The following is a 19,495-nucleotide window of genomic DNA, read 5'->3' as shown; positions in this document are numbered from 1 at the left end:
CTACCCAGTTTGGCTTTGTTAAGGGCAGATCCTGCCTCTTAAACCTGGTTGACTTCTTTGAAACAGTCACCAAGGCCATTGATGAAGGGAAGGTGGTCCACACAGCCTATCTGGACCTAAAGCCTTCGATACAATACCCCACTCGGGCATTATAGATAAGCTCACCAGCTTAAATATAAACCCCTATGTCACTAGATAGGTTGCAAACTGGCTCAAGGACAGAACCCACATAGTTAGAATTGCTGGAGCCATGTCAGACTCCAAACCAGTTACAAGTGGTGTCCCACAAGGCTCAGTCCTGGGACCTCTCTTGTTTGGTATATATTTATCGGAGGTACAGGCCAACACAGAAGGACTGTGGCTGACCAAGTTCGCAGATGACTGCAAACTGGGTGCCATAATCGACTCTCCAGCCGACACAAGCATCCTCCAAAAGGGCCTCATAGAAACAGACAATTGGTGCCAGAGCCATGGCCTCAAGCTAAATGCCAAAAAGTGTATAGTCATCCCCTTTGGCAAAAACAAACTGCCCACAAATTACCACATAGGTGGTAATCCATTAAGTACAGAAGAAGTAATTAGGACCTGGGGACCCAAGTTGATAGCAATCTCTCATTTGACAACCACGCCAAAGTGGTTAGAAAAACATTTTATATAGCCCACCTAATCATGAAGGGATTCACATCTAGATTAGCGGAGGTCATCGTGCCTCTTTACTCATCCCTCATCAGGCCCATAATCGAGTACAATGCCCCTTTTGGGATGTATCTTACCAAACACCTGCAGCAACTGGAAAGACCCCAAAAGTACCTCACCAAGAGGATCAAAGGGCTCAAACAGATGCCATATGCTGCCCGGTTAAAGAAACTCCAGCTCTACTCAGTGGCATACCGCCTGCTCAGAGGTGACCTGTGCCTGACGTATAAGGCCATGTCCAACCCGGAATTAAGGGACATGCTGCACCTCAAAATCCAAATCCCATCGAGCTACACTCGAGACTTGAACCTCAGCACTGAAATAAATAGGACATGCTGGAGGGACAGATTCATAACCCAGAGGCTCCCTTCACTATGGAATAACATCCCAGTCCAGGTTAGGCAGAGTCCCTCATTGACTCTCTTTAAGAGGAATCTTGATGAGTGGATGGGAGATCCACTTCTGTGCCACTGTTAGACAGAGGCACAGTATACTAACCTCGAAAAAGGGCATAGCAAAATTAATTTAAAATGGGTGGCGAAAGCCAAACATACTCTGGCTAGGCTTATAAATGCCCTAGGGCAGATAGCCTAGTATGAACCTATGAACCTATGAACCTATGAACCTATGATTCATAAATGTTCCAGGCTACATTGTGATGACTGGAGATTGATAAATTTGCTTATTATGTTAGTGATGAAATCCACCCTTTCTGTGGATCCTAGTAGCTGCAGGTTAGTAGCTTCACTGGGGAGATGATTTAATCGAGTGTGATTGTGACACATATATACTGTGGTCAGTACAGCATCCCATGTGGTTCTGATTTCCTTAAGTTTTTAGGTACAAAGTGGCATAAATCTGGACTGTTTTTTTGATGTTGTTGTTCAGTTATGGCCTGTTGTACAAAATGTCATAGAACGGGTCTACTTCATTTCACTGAATCCCATTTCACTGAACTTTCACTTCACTGAAAGTTCATTACATCGACAAGCATTTTAGGTGGGGGCCCCTACTATATATATCAACCACAACATTGGGAAGGGGCAAATGCTTGTCGATGTAATGAACTTTCAGTTCAGTGAAATCATAGAACTTACGACATGGAGTGTGTTCTGATAGCATTTCTACCGTGCTGTCCACGTTTCACACATATTGTGTCATGATTCATGATGTTAATCCTCATTTGCATGTCAACTGCATGCCTGGATTCATGCAGTAAACAGTAGTAAATACTCTATGGTGTTGGGGCACATTTATGGATTGCATAAACTTCTATTATGTGATTTTCATTGCATACCAGTCCTATGCAGCTCTGAACCGACTTTATGAATGTGACCCTCGGTCAATTCAGCATAGAAAAGTAGACTACCAAGGCATAACACAGACTTTCATACCTGCACACTGATATCTATTTTCATTCAAACCATCAGTTGACCTTCTGGAAGGGGGAATATTATTTCTTTTTAGTCTAGTATTCACACTTCATTGTTGATGAAGGGATTTGTCCAATGCTAGCACACCTCCTATTTGCCTAGCAAACTGAGAAAAGGTAAACATTTCTGAAAATAAATTAATCTGACAGCAAGAGTAGGGATGGGAACATGAAGCATGTATTTTTTTTATTAATTTCCAGCCTACATGTTTGGATCTATAGCTTATTAAAGAACACACATTTGCAATTTTTGAGGTGCAGGGCTACTTTTCTGGCACAAGGGCAAAGGCATACATTTTAATTGCTAATTCAGGCTCAAGGCCAAGGCAAGGACATCAAATTATCAGCTGGAAAGAAGCATATCTACATCAGTCTGCTGTATTTCCTCAGGGTGGGAGTGGAGTGGGGGATCTAATAATTATCTGGCAGCACAGTACTTTCTAGTGAAGGCTAGAATTAGGAGATTATTAAAATGCAAAAGTAGCATTAGTGGCACCATGCCACATGAAAGTTGTGAGGCCATGGTAAGTACTTTGTGTGTGTATGTCTGTGTGTCTGCATGCACATACATGCTTTTGTATAGGTTTTGTTGAGTTGAAACACAGAGCAGTTTGTTTCATCAAGTTGAAGTTGTCACTTCATACTTAAGGGAAGCTTATATGGATCTCTCTGTCTACCAATCTATATAAATATATACATGTATACATGTGTGCAAGTGTGTGTGTGTGTGTGTGTGTGTGTGTGTGTGTGTGTGTGTGTGTGTGTGTGTGTGTGTGTGTGTGTGTGTGTATGTGTGTGTGTGTGTGTGTGTGTGTGTGTGTGTGTGTGTGTGTGTGTGTGTGTGTGTGTGTGTGTGTGTGTGTGTGTGTGTGTGTGTGTGTGTGTGTGTGTAGATGTATCCCAAACAGAACCAAGATGCTATCCTCCAAAAAAAGGAAGCCAATCTGGTGGTCCCCCTACCATAAACAAACTCTACAACAGAAGGAAGAAACTGCTGCAAAAGAGAGTAAAATCCCATGAGTGGAGGAGCTCCCTGGTCAACCTCAGTAAGAAGCTGAGAACCCTTATAAGATCCTCCAAAGCTAGCTATGAAAACAAAATTGCCACTGATTCTAGGGACAACCACAAAGCATTCTATAGCTATGTCAAGAATCTCAATGGCAACACCCAGATCTGCTCTGAGTTACAGCACAATGGCATGAAAATTACAGAACCAACGGATATTGCCAACATCCTGGCATATAGGTTCAGTGCTAACTTTACCCCCTCTCGCCCCCTAAAGGGCCCATATCTATACAGGAAGAATACAGAGTCCCTGTAATCACAACTATGCAGGTAAAGGCTGCACTCTCCAAAGCCAAAAACACAGCATCCATGGGACCGGACAACATTCCAGGCTGCGTTTTACATGAACTTCAGAATGAATTGGCTCCCCCACCTAAGCACTATGTTCAATCATAGCCACACATCAGGCTTTGTGCCCACTGAATGGCACACAGCAACAGTTATCCCACTCTACAAAGGGAGAGCCACCGCTTATCCCAGGAACTATTGCCCTATTAGCCTGATGAGCTTGGTCTGTAAGGCAATAGAAGGTATCATCATGGAACTCAAAAACAAAGACATTGGTAACCTTCAAATTCTGGAACCCACCCAGTTTGGGTTTGTGAAAGGCAGATCATGCCACCTGATCCAAAAACACTCACGAAATATAGCAGCAATCAACTATTCACAAAACCAAACCAACACCAAAACCAGTAATTCTTCTTTATTCGATCTGGTACCTCAAGGATCATAAATACAATGTGCTACCAACAGTATTTATACATAAAAATCATGTTGATTAGCACTAATTATTCTATTAACTTAATTCATTAATTCATCAATCAAGTCTTAAAGAAATCACACAGTATTTTTTTAAAATATAAATGTTTTTCTAAAATGCCTTCAAGTCATATATTCAGGTGCACATGATTATTGATATAAAATACAGAATAATAATAACAATAATCAACAATCATAACCTAAACACAAAAATTAACAATACTACTGTCTCATAATACTGTCCATTATATTAATTTTAAGTTTATTCATTAATTACTTAATTCTAACTTTAATCCATAAGGTTTTAATGTATTAAATTTCAAAATCATCCTAGTTTCTAATTCAAGTAGTTTTTGAATAAAAATTCCCCCACTTTCAGAACAAAATGGTTTGCCTAAAACACAAAAATTTCAAACTATCAGGGTGACCATTGTGTTTTTCCAAAAAATGCTTGGCCACAGGACTAGTTTCATTTTGGTTTCTAATGTCTTTTAAATGTTCTAAAATACGAACACGAACCATTCTTTTGGTTTGCCCTATGTACCAAATGTTGGTACAAGAGCAGCCCAGAATGTATACCACTCCTACTGATTTACAATTGAAGCGATCATGCCTCCTGAACCTGATCGACTTCTTTGAGGCAGTCACCAAAGCCGTAGACGAGGGTAAGGGGGTTCACACAGCCTATCTTGACCTCACCAAAGCTTTCGACACCATTCCCCATTCTGGATATATAGCTAAACTCACTAAACTAGGTATAAATCCCTACATCACAAGATGGGTTGCCAACTGGCTCACTGACAGAACCCACACTGTAAAAGTTGCAGACTCCAAATCTGACTTCAAACCAGTGACAAGTGGAGTACCACAGGGTTCAGTTCTGGGACCTCTCCTGTTTGGCATCTACTTCTCTGAAGTGCAGGCTAACACAGAAGGCCTTTTGCTAATGAAGTTCACAGATGACTGCAAACTAGGAGCCACAGTTGAATCCCCAAATGATGTGGACATCCTACAGAAGAGCCTCACTGGGACAGATGCCTTGTGTCAGAGCCATGGCCTCAAGCTCAATGCCAAAAAGTGCATTGTCATCCCCTTTGGTGAAAACGTTGTACCCATGAACTACCACATAGGTGGCAGTCTACTTAATGCTGAATGTGTGATAAGAGACCTTGGGACCCAGGTGGACAGTAGTCTCTCCTTTGATAATCACATCACCACAGTAGTCAGGAAATCCTTCTACGTGGCACACCTCATCACAAAAGGGTTCTCATCCAGGAAAAAAGAAGTCATTGTTCCCCTCTACTTGACACTCATTAGACCCATTATAGAGTACAATGCCCCTTTTGGAATGTACCTCACAAGACATCTGCAGCAGCTGGAAAGGCCACAGAAGTACCTCACATAGAGGATTACTGACTTCAAACAGATGCCCTACACTGACCATCTAAACAAACTCCAGCTTTACTCCATAGCATATTGCCTACTCCGAGGTGATCTCTGCCTAACATATAAAGCTATGTCAAACCCAGAGCTGTTGGACATGCTACACCTAAAAATATCCCAATCCCTTTGAGCTACATGCTCTAGGGACCTAAACCTTGTTACCACAATTAATAGGACATGCTGGAGGGATATATTCCTGTCCCAGAGACTTCCCATACTCTGGAACAAGCTACCCATATATGTCAAGCAAAGTTCCTCATTAGCACTCTTCAAGAAAAATCTTGATGAGTGGATGGGAAATAGGAAATACTCCCCGGGGATCACTTCTGTGTCTCTGCTCAACAGGGGCACAGGAAAATAACTTTCTTGGGTGGTGTTAGCCAGGGAACCGTGTTGGCTAGGCTTACCAAGACCCTTGGGCTGATAGCCTAGTACCTACCTATGAATCTATGAACATTTTATATATATATATATATATATATATATATATATATATATATATGTATACACATATGCATGCACACATATGTACGTGTGTGACAAAGCATGTCAAAAGGTGTGGGATGAAACGCTGGAGACACTGAGCCTCTTAGCTACTTTACTAAAGCTAGTGAATGAGCATAAATCCAATAAGAATGTAAAAAGTTCCCAAAAGGAATTTATGTGTTGATGGAGTCAAGTAGTATTGTAGGAGGGGCACCAATACAAATGTGGAATGACTAAAACCTCAGCGGGTAAAGCAGCAATGAGTCCACGGACTCAAACTCTGTATACTGCAAGAGTTCAGACAAATAAGCTGGCAAAGGAAATAAATAACAAAGTAACTGTATCAGTGAAGAAACTGGAGCAGGATAAGTGCTGCATCATTTTTCTTTATAATTATATTATACGTATTAGTGCCTGTCAGGTATCTGTGGCTGATTCCAACACTTTGGACAGTTGTCACTATCAGCCTGATCAGTAGTTGTCATTTTCACTCATCCAGGATCAGATGTAGCTGCACAGCTGCCGGGTCAAAATGACAAACAATGTGCATACTAGCTAAGCTGCCTTTTGGGCCATTTTAAGCCTAGTCAATTACTCCATGTGAAACTCAAACCCGGCACCTTGTGTCTGTAATGTAAATACTTTAACCATGATGTCATTGAAAGCTATATTCATATTGGCAGATAATGCAATCTTATGTAATCTGTAGTCACAGTTTTGTGTCAGTGCAGGATGCTGACATACCTTACTAACCCCAGCTTTACTGTCACGTCATAGTTCTTTATTTGAAACACTTCTACAAATACTACCAACCACAGTTTTGACATTCTTCACTTGTCATCTGTGGTTACCCCCCAGCAAACTATTTTGCTGTCTGTGGTTGTAGTGTTTTTCATTGTAATGCTACCACTATCTCTGATCTTACTCACAATAAAGCAGAGCACTTACACAGGAAAGTACCAGCTTATAAGTGGTTGTAGCTACCACATCACAGCAATCAAAGGAAGCAATGCAGTTTAGAAGAACATCTTTTTTAAATTTGTAAATGATCTTACCAACCACAAGTGCTGTATAGCATCTGCATTTGACCTACATTTGAAAACCACAAGCCTGCCACAGGAAACAGCTGAAAAATTTCAAGCATTTCATATAAAAGAGGTGAAGTGAGGAAGGGCTAACCAAGACATGTGTAATCACTAGACTTCTGTCTCTACAGCAGCTGTGATGCTATCATGTAAAAGACATGATGAGTCACATATGTCTGACATGGGACTACATCAAAAAATCAGGCACAAGCATAACAGCAAATACAAGAGGGACACAGAAGTCTTAAAGGCATTTAAGGGAAGTCTGAAAGAGCTAACCAGTGGACCAGTGGAAGACACAATTAAAGTGTCCTTATCTAAAACAGCAGCAATAAAGCGACTGGTTTAGTGAATGCCTTTCATTCAATTGCAAGCCTTTTTCTACTGGTGTGACTTCTGTGCTTTGTTCGGTATCATAAAATGATTTAGATACATATTTCATACCAGCATTAGTCACAACACGCTAACAGTGCAATGAATTTTACAATTAATTCTATCTTTAGCAACACTGACAGCTTCTCCTAACGAATAATCCTTAACCAGCACACAAGGTTCCTATTGAAAATGCAATTTCATTTGGCAGTATAAAAACTAGATTTAATTAAGTATCGCAAGAGAGTTAGGAGACAAAAAAGGATAGAATTAATATTTGTTTTATGCCCTGTTTGAGGAATCCATCAAAATCACATCCAGTGAAATGTCAAATGCAAGTCATTTATCTGCATTTGTAGGTGAGTTTGTAAATGTGTCTGAAGCACATGAATAACAATAAACAAAATTCACAGTGTCGTACAAAGAGCATAAGATCTGCACATGTACAGTAGCTATTGACATCCCTTACAAACGCACAGCCCAGTGCTGCAGACGTTAGCATTGCTGTCTCACAGCTCTTCGTTCTCTGGTTTGATTCTTGGCTGTGGTACCGTCTGTTCGGCATCTGTATTTTTCCTTGCATCTGGGTGAGGTTTTGCTATGGTCTCTTGTTTCATCTGACAATAATATTTTTTTCATTTTTATACACATTCATCATACACATCATTGTTCAAATTCCCCTAAGTTCTGATATTGCTGTAGTTATTCTCCATACTTAAAAGTTCCAGTTCTCAGTACATAACAATTAGCACAGAATGGAGAAACAGCCTGGCTAAACATGTTCAGAACATGTCTGACTTTTCATACCCTGTGTTCTATTCATAGCATAATTTGTCCCATTCCCTAAATGCTGTTATACTAGTCTTCATTGCGGCACTACAGCGTAGCATTGTTGCCTCACAGCAAGAGGTTCTCCTGTTCGATTCTCGGCTGGAGTGTTTTCTGTGTGGAGTCTGTATGTCCTCCCCGCGGTTCAGTGGTCTCCATAAGACATGTGTAAATGGGTGTGCCTGTGCTGAAGGTTGGGTGTCGGGCTGGCAGCTCGGCACCATAAAAATCTACTGCCAATCATTAGCGGACCGGAGTTCCGCTGTGGCGATCCCTAACCGGGAAAAGCCAAAAAGACAAGCTACAACATCCTTTCATACTCCTCTCTAAATTCCTTATATTATGACCTTTGCCATTTTCCACCTTTGCTACATTCTCTGCTCCCCCTCTCCATAGCTTTCAACCATTAACCTTTCTATTCTCAGAAAATACATGCTCACCTTATACTTCAGATTAAAAAGAATGCAGTAGTACTATGTTACAAAAGTTATTGCAAAATTGCAAGAAAGAAAATTAATTCCAAAATGTTATGGTTTCCTGTTGTAATTCCAAGACTCATAAGTGCAAGCCTCAGAATTATGAAAACATAAGTCCAAAAAATATAGAACAGCAAATGCTGAACATTTTTAGTGGGGGTAACACACCTTTCATTTTGTTGAAAAAAAACCCCACCAATTATCATTGTGTATTTATTTGCAATATTAACACAGTTTTGGCTTTAATAACACCTACTACCATGTTTTAAATAATTATCACATGTACATGCTCTGTGTTTTAACATTAAAAGTATTTATAGTGCAATCCTAGCCATACTTTTATCTGTTGTTACTTGGAGTGCCTCACATATCTTTGTAGATATGTTGTTTATTTGTACTTAGATATACTTAGGTATGTTGCTTACCAGCATGCAGATCAAACCATTGCAAATGAAATGCTTGCATTTCTTTACTTGTTCTTGTCTAGTCTTCAGTTTGTTTCTAAAAGTCTTTTGTCTGTTTTCTTTATATTTTGAGGTATGCAGTTCCAAGAAGCTGGTGCTCTTTTAGTGAATGGTCTTTCACTTGCACTATGAACAAATGGTAGTCTATATACTTGTATACACTTATTTCTCTTCCTGAAAAAGTGGTGCTATTAATCATAAGTATACTCCTCAAAGTTAGCCAATAATAGGTTCATAGGTTCATAGGCTGGTACTAGGCTATCGGCCCTAGGACCTATACAAGCTTAGCCATAACAATTCTCTGGCTATTTCTTCCTACAATATTTACTTCCCTGGACCCCTGTCTAGCAGGGTTGCTGACATGATCCCCGGGGTGAATTTCCTATCTCCCATCCAATCGTCAAGGTTCCTTTTGAAGAGGGCCAAGAAGGCGCTCTGCTTGACATGTACGGGCAGTCTATTCCAGAGTCTGGGAAGTCTCTGAGTCAGGAACCTATCCCTCCAGCATGTTTTGTTTATTGTGATGACAAGGTTTAGATCCCTGGAGCATGTGGCTCTGAGAGATTTGAATTTCTTTAAGTGTAGCATGTCCAACAGCTCTGGGTTTGACATGGCCTTGTATGTTAAGCAGAGATCGCCTCTGAGTAGACGATATGCGACAGAGTATAGTAGAGTCTTTTAGACGGTCAGCACAGGGCATCTGCTTTAGGCCTGTGATTCTTTTAGTGAGGTATTTCTGCGGCCTTTCCAGTTGATACAGATGTCTTGAGAGGTACATACCAAACGGGGCATTGTATTATATAATGGGTCTAATGAGGGATGAGTACAGTGGGACAATGACCTCCTTTTTACCAGATGAAAAGCTCTTAGTGATGAGGTGTGCCACATAGAAGGATTCCCTGACTGTTGTGGCGATGTGGTTATCGAAGGTGAGATCACTGTTCACTTGTGTCCCTAAGTCTCTTATCACACTTTCAGTGTTTAGTGTACTGCCACCAATGTGGTAATTCACTGGTACATGTTTTTCCCAAAGGGGATGACTATACATTTCTTGGCATTGAGCTTGAGCCTATGGCTCTGGCACCAAGCATCTGTTTCTGTAAGGCCCTTTTGTAGAATATTCACATCATTTGGGGATTTAATAAAGGCTCCAAGTTTGCAGTCATCTGTGAACTTTGTTAGCCAGAGTCCCTTAGTGTTGGCCCGTACTTCAGAGAAGTAGATGCCAAACAAGTGCCCAGGACTGAACCCTGAGGTACTCCACTTGTCACTTGTCTGGATTTTCATGCATTAACATAATTGTTAAAGTTTTAGAAGAAAGGAGGCCATGGGTGCAACAAGTAGCCATTGTGATCTCTTTAGAGTAAAACAGTAATATTCTCTACTGTTAAACAGATTAACAAAATAAATTTTGTTTTCGGTGGACTGTTTTAGCTTTGTGTTCCATCCCCACCAGTAATGCTGATTGCCCAATGTGGGTTGGTCAATTAGCACAATAGCAAGAAAATGTGATTCAAAGACAGGAATATCTGCAATGAGAAAGACCTCATTGTCGTCTCATTTCCATGTCTCTGAATCAGACATTGCACTGTCAGACCTAACTGTGCAAGTATTTTCTCTTGACACCCAAACATTGTGTTAGCAAAGGCACCCCAAGCACTCACGCTCATTCTCTTACACACACAAACACGCACATGGACACACACCTCCAAGACATTTCCTCACATGTACAGCTGCATTCACTCATCCACAATCTATCTCACACTCAGTCACATTCACACATACACATGCATTCCTACAGACACACACACATATCCAGACTCAAGATTCTCTACATAACCACCACCAAACCTAGTGCAACCACCCAGGCAGACAAACAGAGATGCATACACATTCACATAGCCTCCTTTCATGCTCCTAAAAACACACACACACACACACACACACACACACACACACACACACACACACACACACACACACACACACACACACGTATGTACTAAAGCATCACCCAGACCCACGGCGTCACTGAAACTACCTGCACCACAAGTAATCCTATAGGAGTGAATGGGTGACTGGCATATTGTTGTAGTGGTCACTTTTTCCTTTCAGAGTAAATTTTACTCATGAGAAAATTGGGAGCCTCACATATTTACCAGGGAGAACACATGGATAATTACAGTCAGCCATTTCTCTGGTGTACCACTACAATACCATGTTCCTTTGCCTGTGAGAACTGTCTCTGCACTGAGGCCCATGAGGTATAAACCTCAGCAGTAGAGCAGTTTCTGAATTGAAAGCTTAACATGATGTAGAAACCTTCCAAGTTATGCCTTCCATATAATGCTGACGCTTTCTGAATCCCAGGGTTTGTCTAGTTGTGTTTTTGTGCTAGAATAAAACACAAGATATTCATCAGGAAGCATTTCCAGGTATCTTTGCTGCCTGGGTTGTGTCGGAGGTCTTCCACTGGGATCCTTGATAATTATGTTCCGAGCGTTAGTTAAGTCCTTTGGAGTTGCGAGTATCATTACCTTTGGCTTTTTGTGCTTGCAGGTAGTAAACTTTTTACTAACAGGTTCCAATCTGACATGAACTCTTCCTGCAATTAATTACTAAGGGCATTTTGTGAATTATGTCTCTAGTTTTGACAATGTTGTATCAGTAGAGGGAAGTCCCAAAGGAGATCCTCTAAAACAAGGAGAATAGTAGGGGCCCAAATCCTAGAGTGGCACCCTTCAGAGTTATGCTAGTTTTGGACCAGATAACCTAAAAGTTCTGTTAACTAGACAATTTGTAACACATTGCATGACTTCATGGGATAAACCACTTGGCTTTTAAAGAAGTATGGCATGATCTACAGTTCTGAAAGCTCTTTTTCAACTCCAGAAATATTTCACTTCTCAGTATTCATCCATCCATGGTCTTTCATGTTTCTGCAGTTGAGGTGCAAATTGCTATGAATATACTGTAGCTAGGGTGGAGTCCATGTTGCCTGTTAATATACCATATAAAAAAAAAATATATATATATATATATATATATATATATACACAGATATAGTTACACTGCACATTTGTTTGCAAATTTTTCTACTGTTTTGGCAAGTGGACATATTTTTGCTGCTATATGGAAATAATTTGCACTCAGAAGGTTAAGAACTTAAGTAGTGGTTTGATGAGTATGCATTTAATGGCACAGGGGAGTATCATGGTCTGTGTTAGATAATGGGTTAAAAAGAATTTGACTATCTGATTTTAGATTACAGTATATGTTATGGTGTCAGGATTGTACAGTGTGCCTAGTTTCCCAAGTAGTTTCTATGACTTAAGATTTTTGTGTGGTTCAGAAACAAAATGAATGGTAATTTCTAAGTCTTATGTGCAGGGGACATTACTGTGATGTTGGGGACATTTTAAAATAGTACAGAAGTATTACACAGAGTAGAAATATTCCTTGGGATTCAGACAAGTGTTCACCCATCTCTCTAATTACACACTGGAAGTTGGTCAGTTCATGTGATGGCAAGAATATGTGATTCAGAGATCAGTATAGCTGCAGTGAGAAAGACCCCATTATCAGATCATTACTATGTCTCGGAATCAAAAACTACTGCTGTCAAACCAGACCATGCTAATTTACTCCCTAGGTGTACATGTATCTCATTAACAAACTCAACCCCCAACAAAACCAAACATATAAGCTCTACTAACCTGCATTATGAGTACTCCCATAGAAGTGAGTGGGTGGCCTCCATGTTTTTATGGAGATTTCTTTTCCTCCTGGAGTAAAATATGACTCATCAAAACAATAAATACTCTGAATCACTCTGACATGTAAATCAGGAACTGTGGTCATTTCTGAGAGACAGCATGTCGCTATTTAGCATTAGCTTCTCCCTGGGCTACTACATTAGCATTCACCTTCTCCTGTGTGACCATTCTGTTTGTTGTGGCCCCCATTAGAGGAAAACCTCCATGGTAAAGCAGTCTCTGAATACGAAAAGCTTAGCAAGATGTGAAAACCTTTCAAGCTAAGTCTTCTGCATCACACTATACCTTTCTTTGTTCCAGGGATTTTATTTTATATAATTCAAATGTCTAGCAATTTTGCCTGATAAGGCTTTAAGAATAACTTGAAAGTAAATTTAATATTTGCCAGAATTTGTTGGATACACCTAACTAAACTGCTTGCTCTTGACTATTTTACTGAGCCTTATGCATGTTTGCTTTCATTCTAGTGGTATGTTTCAAATTCTAATTTATTAGTTTGTTTAAATTGCTTTGATCTCTTCCATGGGATGTTTTTTGTCTCACTACTCACTTAGTTAGGAGATATAGTTTTTTTTTGCATTAGGGTAATAACATTGTAGAAAGTTGATAAGGCTGTGGTGGATTATAAACAAATTATAAACTTTACTCCAATCTAGATTTGCCAGTTTAGAAGATTGTTGTATTGACCTAGAAAGATTTACCTGTGGTAAATTTTTCATAGATTTTAATAACCAGGAAGACAACCTGGGACAGTGATTACTGATAATATGAGACAGTGCACACAATGATTTCAGTCTGTCAGGAATACACTACAACAAGAAATGGGATTTTATTAGCTGTATAGGTACACATGGTTCTTTTAATTACTACCTGAGATAGCTTGTGTATTGTTAAGATCATTTTAAGTCGGTTCATATGTTACTCTTCTGCTCAAAATAAAGATGACCCAGTATTATACGTTTGCTTTACTTTGTGTGCTGTAGCACTCTGGATAGGATATAAATTATTTATTTTATTTTATTTGTATTTTTTTTCCTGGTTAGAGCATTGATCTCCTTGGATCTTTTTCAGACTTAGCCTGGGAGCATTGTCTGGTAAAGTGACTTGCTCAAAGTCATACAGTTAGATGATGGAGGCTGAGGGAATCAAACCTTGCACCTCTGGACCACAGAAAACAGCTTGTTTAAAAGCTCCTTAATCCTCTAATGATACCTATAAGAATTCTGGAAGATCTAATCAACTTAATTTGTATGAGCATTGATGCTGGTTCTGTGTCAGAGGATTCATTCCTTCTATCTATGAGTGTTGGTGCTAAGCTAGAAATACTTCCCACTAAAACTGTTATCCTGCCACAGTGCCTACATCCTAGTCTGTTATCCAAGAGCAGGGTGAAATCATTTGATATATGAGATGATATCCAAACTGAATCCATGAGCTATGTTTCTGTCACAGTTATTATTTTCATTTTATATTGAGTATAAAAAGACTTATATTCTGGCCATTTATTATTAATACCTCGTGCATTCATATATCCAATGGAAAGATATTTATGTGTAAACCTTGGCTCTAGATGATTGCCACCATTGACATGACACCCTGACCCCATGCAAAAATGGGAAAAGGGTTGTGGATGGATGTTTCTTATTGCAGCTGGGGATCCGGTATGTACATGAATGTCTTCTGCTTGCAGTAGAAGTAGAACAGTAAGGATTATTAAACGTTTCTGCATTTTATCTATATTATAACAATGGTACATTCAGTAAAGAATTTTAAAACTTCATAAAATCTGCTCTTAGTAAGGGGTAACAGTATATATATATATATATATATATATATATATATATATATATATATATATATATATATATATTATAAGTAGTCCACTGTTCTACCATTTGATATTTATAGTTTGTTGAGGTTGTGTAGCAGTTTTATGGACTAAATCAGGTTTGGTATTTGTACAATTTTTACTTTTTTATATTGCTAGAGAACTAAGAGAAGGTTCTGCAGGCAGATTAGCTAGAGTGGATGAAGGGGTGACATTTAGCAAGTGTACAGGAAATAATATGCTAATTTAAAGGAAAGATGTGATTTATACAGTGGGAAGGACATGAGTATGAAGAAAGGGAGGAAGGGAGTGTGATTGAGTGATGCATAAAGGAAGTGATGTGCAGGTGGATGGCAATGAGAGTACAGTGCAGGAGCATGGCACAGATGTGTGCAGTGAGGCTGTGCAGACCAGGCCTTTCCCTTCCCCTCTATTCATGCCAGAAACCATCAATGAGCAGATCTGCAGCTAGTACCTTGACCTATTTCATCAACAAACTATTTGATTGATAATTTTGCATGTTTGAACAATTCCTTTGCAGGAATTCAGCCCCTGTTAATTTTCACATAAGCTTCTTCTTGTTAGCATTACTGACAGAGAGATCACATAGCTGCAGAAATTAAATTTATATAATGTTTGAATCAGGAAAAAAGGGAAATGAAGAATGGGAAGAAATTAAAAGAAAAGTTTCAAAGTCTGCTGCTTATTTCTCCTTTATGATCTTGCACTAACATTTGCATTCACAAACTAACAAAACTTCTTAAAGGTATCATGTACATCCCACCCCAAGTGTACATAAAGGCCTAAAGGTATGCAGCTCTAAGGGAGGTGACATTTCCTCTCCACACACAAGACAGCTAGACTAAAGCTTGCCATAACTCTGTACACAGCAGCTGTTATTCTAGAAAAGTCAAGGATCATCTTCCCTAGAAAATCACTTTCTGTACATGTTCAGTATTCCTGAAAGTTCTGGTTGTGGCTAACCACTTCTATCAGGTGTATTTTCTATACTTGGTAGTATGTAGCAGTTTACATATGCCTTATCTGTTAAAATACACACAAGGAGCAATTAGAGGATATGAAATGGGTAATAGTAAGCATCATAAACACAAGATGCCTATAGTATATTGTAAGAATGGTCCCGCACTGTGACAAAGGCTGTTATAAATTTTATACTAATGTAAAGTCTGTGGCAGAAACACAAGAGAGCTATGATTAGCTAGTTTGATGCAGACATCAGCAGGACTGAAATATGCTGAAATATGTAACCACTTAAATCCAATACTGTCATCAGGCATAGAACCTACTGAGAATTGGTTATGTGCAAATTCTATCTTAGAAATGATCAGGGAAAGAAGCCTTAAATTCTGCGTAGGAACCCTAAGATGACCATTCAGCATTATCATCATCAACCCCCTTATTCCCATTTTCTACATGTGGTTGGGATGTTGCATCGACTGTTGTCATGTCTCTCTGTTCAATGCTACTCTCCAACCCTCTTCAATGGTCATGCCTTGCTATTGCAGGTCTTCATCACACAATCCATGCATGTCTATACTGGATGCCCTCATTCCACTTGGTATCTTCCTGTTTGTCCCAGGTCTTCTACACCACATTGTCTTCTGCTTTCTTGCATGTATGCTCAAACCATCCTAATCTGTTCTTCTTGACCTTCTCTGCAATTTAGCTACTTGGGCTTCTGCTCTGATGGCATCATTTCTTCTTCTGTCCCACAGTCTACATCCTACCACCTTTCTCAGGTACTTCATCTCCGTCACCTCTAGCTTCCTCAACTGCTTTGCCTTCACTACTGAGGTTTCTGTTCCATACATTAATATTAGTTGCACCACTGTTTTGTACACCTTACATTTCAACTGCATTGGCATTCTTCTATCACATACTGTCCCTGACACTGTGCCATTTACCTGCAGCTCCTCTGATTCTAGCTTTGTCCCTCTCATTTAGACTTCCCTTCCCTTCAACCGCCCTTACCAGATACTTGAAGCTGTTAACCTGTTCCACTATTTTCCCTTCTATCTCAGTTCTCATTTTCTTCTGATTTCCTCCATTTGCTGCCATTACAAATGTCTTATCTGTATGCAGTTTCCTTCTGTGTGCCTTCAGTTTTGCATTACATCTCTCTATCATTTGCTGAAGTTCTTCTTCAGAGTCTGCATGTAATGCCAAATCAAGTGCATGCAGCAACTTTGTTACTTTGTCCCTTCCTACCTGCTTAAAAAGCAGTGAACTCAGAAATGAGCCCTGATGCACACCCACTCATACTGGGAGCCCCTCTGTGAGTCCAAGCACTGCTCATACTTGTGTCATTAGGTTATTTTGCATAGCCTACCAATTTAATAATTCTAACAGTGTCTCTGAGATTTTAAACCATTGCAGGACTACCCAAATCATCTTTCTTGACACCTTGTCATATGCTTTCTCCAAGTCAAGGAAAGCCCAATTGGACTCATCTAATTTCGAGCTTCTTCTCAACTATCTGTCTCAATGAAAATATAGTGTCAGTTGTGTTGGATCCCAATCTGAATCTGAACTGATCATTTCCCATCTTACTTTCTACTACTCTGCATATTCATTTTTCGATCACCATCTCCAGAACATTCATGCAGTATGACAAAAGTTTGATACCTTTGTACTGCCCACAGTTGTGAACGTCCCTTTTGTTTTTGACCATTGGCACTAGTATGCTTATTGTCCAATCACCTGGGATATGGCTTTCTCTCCATACCAGTATGATATGCTTAGGAGTCATTTCTCCCTTAATTCAGCCAACATCCTAATGATATCTTCCCTGACCTCATTTTTCTTAGTCATGTTCTTACATTTTCTAGGATGGGCTCCTCCTCTTCTTTCATCATAAAATGTGTCTGGGACAGTACAGACTTTATGGAGTTTTCTTCATTCAAAAGCAACTGGAAGTACTCCTTCCATCTGCCTTTGTTGTCCTGTGGAATGGTGAGCAAGTTGTTGCTGACTTCCCTTTTAAAGGTGTCTAATGTCAATCTTCTTTATATTTCTGTCTTTGTCTTCAACCTGATAAAGTTTCTTTGTGCCAGTAAATTTCCAGAACCTGGTAGTGCCAATGATGACTTGTTTTTTGCTATTGCAACTGCTCTCATAGCCTCTTTATTAGCCATCCAGTATTCCTTCTTAGTCTGGTCCATTTTTCTGTCTCCCACTTTTTCCTACACTCCTTTCATTTGATAACTTCCTAGACTTTTACATTCCACCATGAGTTTTCCTTATGTATCTTATTTCCATACCTGGCATGGCCTCATCTCTGTGATACAGTTCCCAAACATGCTATTTTGAGGCTCTGCCATTCTTCTTTAACTTTACTTATTTCCTTATCTTCCTGAGGTGCTAGAGCCCTGAGTATTTCCTTCAACTCTTGTGCTTTCTCTCCCGTCAACTTTCAGGTGTTCAGCCTGGCTTTCTCTGATTACTGCTTGCTGCTGATTGTGGCTACCAGTGATTTATGCTGTGGGCTGTCTGTTTCACTCAGGATGACTTTGCAATCACTGATTCTACCTCAATTCCCTTTTCTTACTAGGAGGAAGGCTACTTGAGTTACGTATTGGCCACTCTTGTATGTGATCTTGTGAGTCTCTCTCTCTTGCTGAACTATGTGTTGGCCTCAGTCAAACCATTTTTTCTGACAGAAGTATAGATAGGCATCTCCTTTATTCCTGTAGCCCCACCCACATGGACCAGGCAGTTATCATATCCTGTTCTGTCTGTCCCAATATGTGCATCAGATCCCCCATTAGTAACACCAACACATTGTCATGCTTTATTTTGTAGGTCATTTTCTCACTATCACATAGGGGCGGCCCGTGCTATTGGACTGCAGCCCCCTCAACTGTAAAGTAAAAGAAATAAAAAGAAAAAGAAATAAAAAGAAAAAAAAAATTTAAAAATTCGCAGACTTCGCGCATGCGCACTAGTCCGGACTGCTGCTGAGAGTCTGGAGCATGCGCAGATTGTCTCAGCAGCAGTCCTGACTGGGAAACATGAGGAACAGAGCTCCCAGAAGTCTATGCAGTTTTAAACTGCATAGACTGTCCTGGAAGTCGCTGGGAAAATGCGTCGGGGTTGGACTGCAACATCAGCAGTCTGGAGTTTGCTGCATTCTCGTTGGGGGAAGATCTCGCGGGTCTTTTTGCACGCAGGGTCAAGATCTCGCGGGTCTGGTGTGGATTTGTGCGGAGTTTGGATTTATGGTGGTTTCACTTGTGGGGATTGGATATATGGTGGTTTCACATGGTTAAACTTTGAGGACAAGATCTACTACAGGTAAGTGTGTGGACAGGGATTTGGATGTGTGGTGGTTTGCGGTAAGGGGTGTGTGTGTGTGTGTGTGTGTGTGTGTGTGTGTGTGTGTGTGTGTGTGTGTGTGTGTGTGTGTGTGTGTGTGTGTGTGTGTGTGTGTGTGTGTGTTTGTTTTCATCTGTCCTTGATTTTTACAGAATGGTCTGGTTTCTGTCATATTTTTTGTACTGTTGATTTACGCTTATTACTCAAAGTGCCTGTTGCTCTGTGTTTAAGTAGCAATACTTTAATGACCATCAGGTAAGCTTGGCTGAGATTGCAAGATGCAAGTAAGCTTTAAAAAGCATACTGTTAAAGAATTGCCAACATTGAAAGCCTTTCTGTTGCCATGTAGAGAATACTTAACTAGATGATGTATAAGCCTTGGGTATTGAAATGCATATGCCAGTATTTGTAATAAAGGACAGGATTACATTATTTTAAGAGTCTCATTAC

Source organism: Protopterus annectens, chromosome 3.part0, assembly GCF_019279795.1.
Source record: "Protopterus annectens isolate FY-2018-M chromosome 3.part0, PAN1.0, whole genome shotgun sequence".
In the NCBI taxonomy this organism is placed as follows: domain Eukaryota; kingdom Metazoa; phylum Chordata; order Ceratodontiformes; family Protopteridae; genus Protopterus; species Protopterus annectens.
This window is presented reverse-complemented; position numbering follows the sequence as displayed.